The sequence below is a fragment of the Lactuca virosa genome, chromosome 5 (assembly GCF_052849685.1).
Source record: "Lactuca virosa cultivar CGN04683 chromosome 5, Lactuca_virosa_CGN04683_v6, whole genome shotgun sequence".
NCBI lineage: Eukaryota > Viridiplantae > Streptophyta > Magnoliopsida > Asterales > Asteraceae > Lactuca > Lactuca virosa.
Window position 1 is genome coordinate 300,283,529 of NC_136430.1, and position 6,085 is coordinate 300,289,613.

General features: G+C 41.4%; 1 non-coding gene across 1 annotated transcript; it reads right to left on the bottom strand.

Moving 5' to 3' along the window:
• Positions 1 to 5,308: 5,308 nt before the first annotated feature.
• Positions 5,309 to 5,415, bottom strand: LOC145117941 (small nucleolar RNA R71). The gene has a single exon (XR_013712932.1). It is a non-coding gene; the product is annotated as a small nucleolar RNA R71 (small nucleolar RNA).
• Positions 5,416 to 6,085: the final 670 nt, after the last annotated feature.

Sequence of the window (6,085 nt, forward strand, 5' to 3'; positions counted from 1 at the left end):
GCTTCTCTATTCACCCGGGGGCCACAAAGATGTATCAGGACTTGCGATTGAGTTACTGGTGGCCGTGCATGAAGCGAGGGATCGCTTGGTATGTTGTGAGGTGCTTGACGTGAAGGATGGTCAAGGCCGAGCACCAGAGGCCACATGACAAGCTGCAGCCTCTAGAGATTCCCATGTGGAAATGGGAGCAGATCACGATGGAATATTATCACCAAGCTGCCGAGAACGACAAAGGGGTTCGACGCTATTTGGGTCATCGTGGATCGATTGACCAAGAGTGCTCATTTTCTGCCCATTCGGGAGAGTTCATCGGCCGAGAAACTGGCCAATGTGTATATACGCGAGATTGTCGCTCGCCATGGGGTTCTGGTCTCTATCATCTCAGACCGTGATGTTCGGTTTACCTCTCGACTTTGGCAGAAGTTCCACGAGGAACTGGGCGCACGGTTGCACTTCAATACCGCCTATCACCTACAGACGGACGACCAAAGTGAGCGGACCATACAGACTGTCGAGGATATGCTGAGAACCTGTGTCATTGACTTTGGTGGGAGCTGGGACTCCTACCTACCCCTTGCAGAGTTCTCCTATAACAACAGCTTTCACTCCAACATTGGTGCTCACCTTATGAGCTGTTGTATAGACGGAGATGCCGCACCCCAGTCTGTTGGGGTGAGGTTGGTCACAGGGTAATGGGTCAGACTGAGGTAGTCCTGCAGACTACCGAGATGATTTAGCAGATTAGAGAGCGACTGCAGACCGCACAGAGTCGGCAGAAGATCTATGCCCTCCAGCACCGAGATGAGTTGGAGTTTCAGGTCGGTGACATGGTGCTCCTGAAGGTCTCACCCTGGAAGGGTGTGATTCGCTTCAGGAAGAGAGGGAAGTTGGGTCCCCGATACATTGGGCCAGTCAGGATCATTGCCAGGGTTGGCAAGATGGCTTATCGACTGGATCTTACAGAGGAGCTTAGTCAGGTCCACAACACTTTTCATGTGTCATAGTTGCGGAAGTGCATAGAAGATGAGGGGGCAGTGGTATCGTTAGACGATATTCAGGTCGACGAGCGCCTGAATTATGTGGAAAGGCCAGTGGCTGTTCTTGAGTGGAAGGTAAAGGATTTACGGAACAAGGAAATACCTCTGGTAAAGGTACATTGAGAGCACAGGAAGGGATCCGAGTGGACGTGGGAGCTGGAGGCAGAGATGCGGGAGGACTATCCAGGATTGTTCGTCGCAACAGACTTCGAGGATGAAGTCTAGTTCAAGTGGGGGGGGGGGGGGAATTGTAACACCCCGACTACCAGGTACAAGTTTTAAATTATTATATACATATTTATGGACCTACTCGATGAGTTAGTTGCCCCCAACTCGTCGTGCAGAGGCGGGTTAGCCCGCGTGGATTATTGGATCTACTCGACAAGTCGGAAGACTTGGACTCGACGAGTAGGAGCTGGGAGATGAAACCCTAATTTTTAGGGTTTGCACCTTATTTAAAGGACCTTAAGTCCTTTCCTCCAGTCCCTTATCACCCCCTTGGCGGCTAGAAAAAACCCTAATCGCTATTAACCTTGTTCTTGAGTGTTGTGAGGCTGAAGAGTGATTTTTAGTGCATTTTGTGAAGAAGATGTGAAGTATAAGAAGCTTGGAGGAAAGAGGAGCTTGTGGATCTGACTCTACTTCTTCTTGGCATCATTTTGAAGGTAAAAAGTCGTTACCTTGGCTTATCTTTAGCTAGATCCCTTCATGTTTGGGTTTAGATAGCACATTTGGGAGTCATTTCGAGTATTGGGGTAAGATCTGAAGTTGCAACTTCAGATCTGGATTCCCTTTGGTCCCTTTAGCCATAAAGTTATGAGATTCGGCGAGCTTGGGTCCTTCCCTTTGAGTTAACCTTTCCCTTAGTCTAGTTTTTGCATTTAGGACCATGCATGCACGTAAAGTTTGCAACTTTACGTGGAAACCATGCCCTAGGAGGTTGGATCTGCAATATGGAGCTTTGGGGTGGCTTAAAAACATCTGTATAAGAAATGGACCGCTACAGGGTCTAAGGCACGAATGCCGGCCCTTATCGGATTTGTATCCGGGTTTATTGCATCATATGCTTATTGATTTACATCCTGGTAGTTAGGATGGTGATATGCTTAGTGACGTGGTAGGTCGATATCTTGGTTTATAGGATGTTTGCTATGTTAGAGATCTGTTAGATCGGTATCCTGGTTATAGGATGGTTACTATGTTATTGATCGGTTAGATAGGTATCATGGTTTATAGGATGGTTGCCATGTTAGTGATCTGTTAGATCTGTATGACTATCTGTACTTGCATGCTAGTGTATGTTATTATGTGCACATGTTTGTTGGTTTGGGGGATTGGGTTGAGATAGGTCCTGCTTTGTGTTGTAGGCCAAGATACCCATGGCGGACCGGATAGACTGCAGACCCAGGAGGCATATAGTCAGTCTGAAGGCCCGACGAGCGGTCCGGATAGGCTGAAGGCCCTGAGAGGCGGTCCAGACGTGCCGAAGGCGCGGAGAGGGGTCCAGATAGACTGATGGCCTGTGAGGCGATCCAGTCAGACTGATGGCTCATTAGGAATGTTGTGTTTGTTTATATGTTATGATTATGATCGTATGACGTTGGTATTTTGGGGGTAACTCACTAAGCCTTCGAGCTTACATTTATCGATTATTGTTTTAGGTACTTCTGATGATCGCGGGAAGGCAAAGGCGTGATTGTGCACCTCCTTATGTTTTATGATTTGATTTTGGGAAACTCTGACATTGAACTATTTTAAAAACAAGTTTTGTAATAATCATTGGTTTTGAAATGTTTTAAAAAGTTTAAATTTGGCATAATTTTTATGGATGTTATAATTTTGACATCCATCTGCCATATTTCATAATCATGAAACGCAACTATGGCTAGCATAACCCTTATAGACTTGATCTTCGCTACGGGTGAAAAGGTCTCGTCATAGTCAACTCCAGGAGTTTGAGTAACGCCCTTCGCAACCAATCGAGCCTTATATGTGTGTGATATTGCCATATTTATACATATTTTTAGTCAATATTTAATTACATTTTGATTAATATTTTGGCTATTTGCATAGATAAATGGTACTTATAAGATTAAATTATATTGTGCAGCCAAAAAGAATACATTTTGAAGAAAAGGGACAAAAAGCGTTAAAGAATGGAACTTTGGAGGATAAAGGCTTGAAAGATAAAAAATCCAGAAAAATACGTACTCACGAAGTGAGTATTAAAGACCCACGACGTGAGTAAGGACTTCTAGAAGATAAACATCGTGGATCAAGAGTCCTTGTTAAACACGGAGAACTACTAAACTCACGACGTGAGATATCTATTCTCACGACGTGAGTGGGGGTATTTCGAAAAATAAATAAGTCCTTGATCCCTACGCCTTGAAAGAGGTTGGCTGACTTGAGAAGGGTTCCAGGAGTCGAATTTCAGAAGAGAGAAGGCTTGCGAATTGGTTCTAATACCAAGGAAGAAGAAGGAGTTCATAATCTACTTTCTAGTTTGGTACATTATGATGTTTTCAATTATGACTTGGTTATGTTTGTTTGTTAGAATGAGTAGCTACATCTAGCTGCTTCTGTTAGCTAGATGAAGCTGAAACTCATGGTTTGCTTATAGTAATTTATACTTTTCTTGTTGGTTAATGTATTGTGTTTGATTGATTACACCTAGCATGCTTAATTTGATAGCTAGATTGCTTTAGATTCTTATTCTGTATAGTTAGTGATCATTAATTTGCATGAATTTGATTAACTAGTAATTTAGTGAATATTAGATTATTAAGAGCTAAGATCGAACAAATCTTAGATAAGCAATTGAATTATTGAATTTAGCTGTGCTAGAGAACTCATATTGTGACCATAATTTGTGTTTGTCACTTCAATCCTACATAGCTCCAATTCTATTTAATAATTGATTATGTGTTAAATTATGTGTGATTAAACATAGCTCTACATGAATTAATTGAATATTAGTAAATTTGGAATTGAATTGCTAATAATGTTTAAATTGGTAACCAACAGAATTGTCATAATTATTATTTAAAAGCATTGAGGGAAGGTGGACTCAAACTAACATAAGTGTTTTTGTTAATTGATTGAATAGTTGTTAAGGAATTAAGTTCATCTAAACTTGAAAAATTAGATAAAAACCATTACTTTGCTAGAATCTTAGGTTAACTTAATAGTAGTTAGATTAATTAATTAAAACCATTCCCTGTGTTCGACCCCGACTTACTTAAACTACATTACAATCCGAATAGGTACACTTCCTAGGTGCATATTGGTTAGTTAAGTTAGTTAGGAAATCGATTTAAAACTGTTAGGTACTTTTGTGCACATTAAGGTTTTGGTGCCGTTGCCGGGGAACAACTATCTTAGTTGTTTACTTAATTGCTTTAGGTTAATCGATCCTTTTTATGGGATAAAACCTGCAAAAAGTTATATTTCAGCTTAGTTTTTTTTGTTCAAAACTGAACTCACGACGTGAGCTTTTAAGGATCACAACGTGAATCCAGTCATTTTTCTTTTTCTTTCTTTTTGTTCAGTTTTACGGTTATATTTTTGTTTATTTTGCAGTAGTTCATGACCAGAGGTTCCAACACGCCTTTGGTGCCACCACTTGCAGATCCGGAGTCGAATATTCTAAAAAGACAGATAAGAACGTAGGAGTGAACGAAACACCAAAGAAGTCACCTTTCAAGGATCTCAAATCAGTCTTTGGAAAGAAGGCAGGAAAGAAAGTGGGAGAGTCAAGTACATCAAAGGACAAAAGCAAGGTAAAAAGCTTTGATCAAATATCCAACCCGCAAGAATTCGAGTACGAATCCGAGCCTAAATTTGCATTAGAAAGGAGTGAAAACGAAGACGAGCCAGAAAACGAGATGGCAAACATTACGGATATGTCCATGGGAGCATACAAAAAGCGGATAAGAGACGATGCTGGTTCCGGTCTAGTAGAACCTACAATTCCCGCCACGGCAACATTCGAGTTGAAAGGACACATTCTTGCTGCACTTAAGGATGTACTATTTTGTGGAAAGGACCATGAGGATGCTTAAAAGCACTTAGATGAAGTCAATGACATTGCATATTATTTCAGTATCCCAAATGTTCCAAGAGAGACCGTGTTGTTAAGGATGCTTCCCGTTACTTTTAAAGGAGCTGCAAGAGATTGGTTGAAAGCACTTCCACCCGGTGCAATTACTACTTGGGCACAGATGCGTGAGCAATTCTTGGAACAATTCTGCCCACCATCAAAAATATCTAAACTCAAGAAGGCAATAGCCAACTTTGAGCAAAATCTGGGTGATTCACTTTATGAGGCATGGGAGCATTATAAGGGGTTGCTAAGGAATTGTCCTCAAAATAACCTCAACATACAACAAGAAGTATCTATCTTTTATGACGGGGTGAATGGCATGACAAGGCAACTCCTTGATTCTCAAGGACCACTTACTAAGAAAAATCTGGGTGAAGTGAAGGAGTTGATTGAAGAATTTTCAAAGCATTCTTGTGAGTACCACAATCCAATAAATGAAGGAGCAAAAGGAATTGGGGGAGGCAATTCTGAAGACATGGCTGCTGTACTAGCTATGCTTGACACCATGGACAGAAGAATGACAAAGATGGAACAGTTAATTCATGCTATTAGAGTTGGATGTGAAAGATGCAATGGTCCACACTTGACAAAAGAATGCCACTTGGATGAACGAGGAAATAGAAAGGCTGAAGTTTGCTATTCTAGTGGGGATAAATATGATGAAGAGTGGAGAAAACCCAAGAAGGAGTGGTTGCCATATGAAGAGTACAAGAAGCAAAAAGAAGAAAAATATAGGCAGGTAGGTCGAGGCTTCTACCAAAAGAAACAACCACCAGCCGAAAAGAAAGTTGACTTAGAGAACGTGTTAGCTCGTTTTATGGAGGCTTCTGAAAAAAGGCATGATGAAACGGATGCAGTGATAAGGGAACATCAGAATATCATGAAGGAACAGAAAGCTTTGCTAAGAAATCACCAAGCATCGATCCATAATATTGAAGTCCAA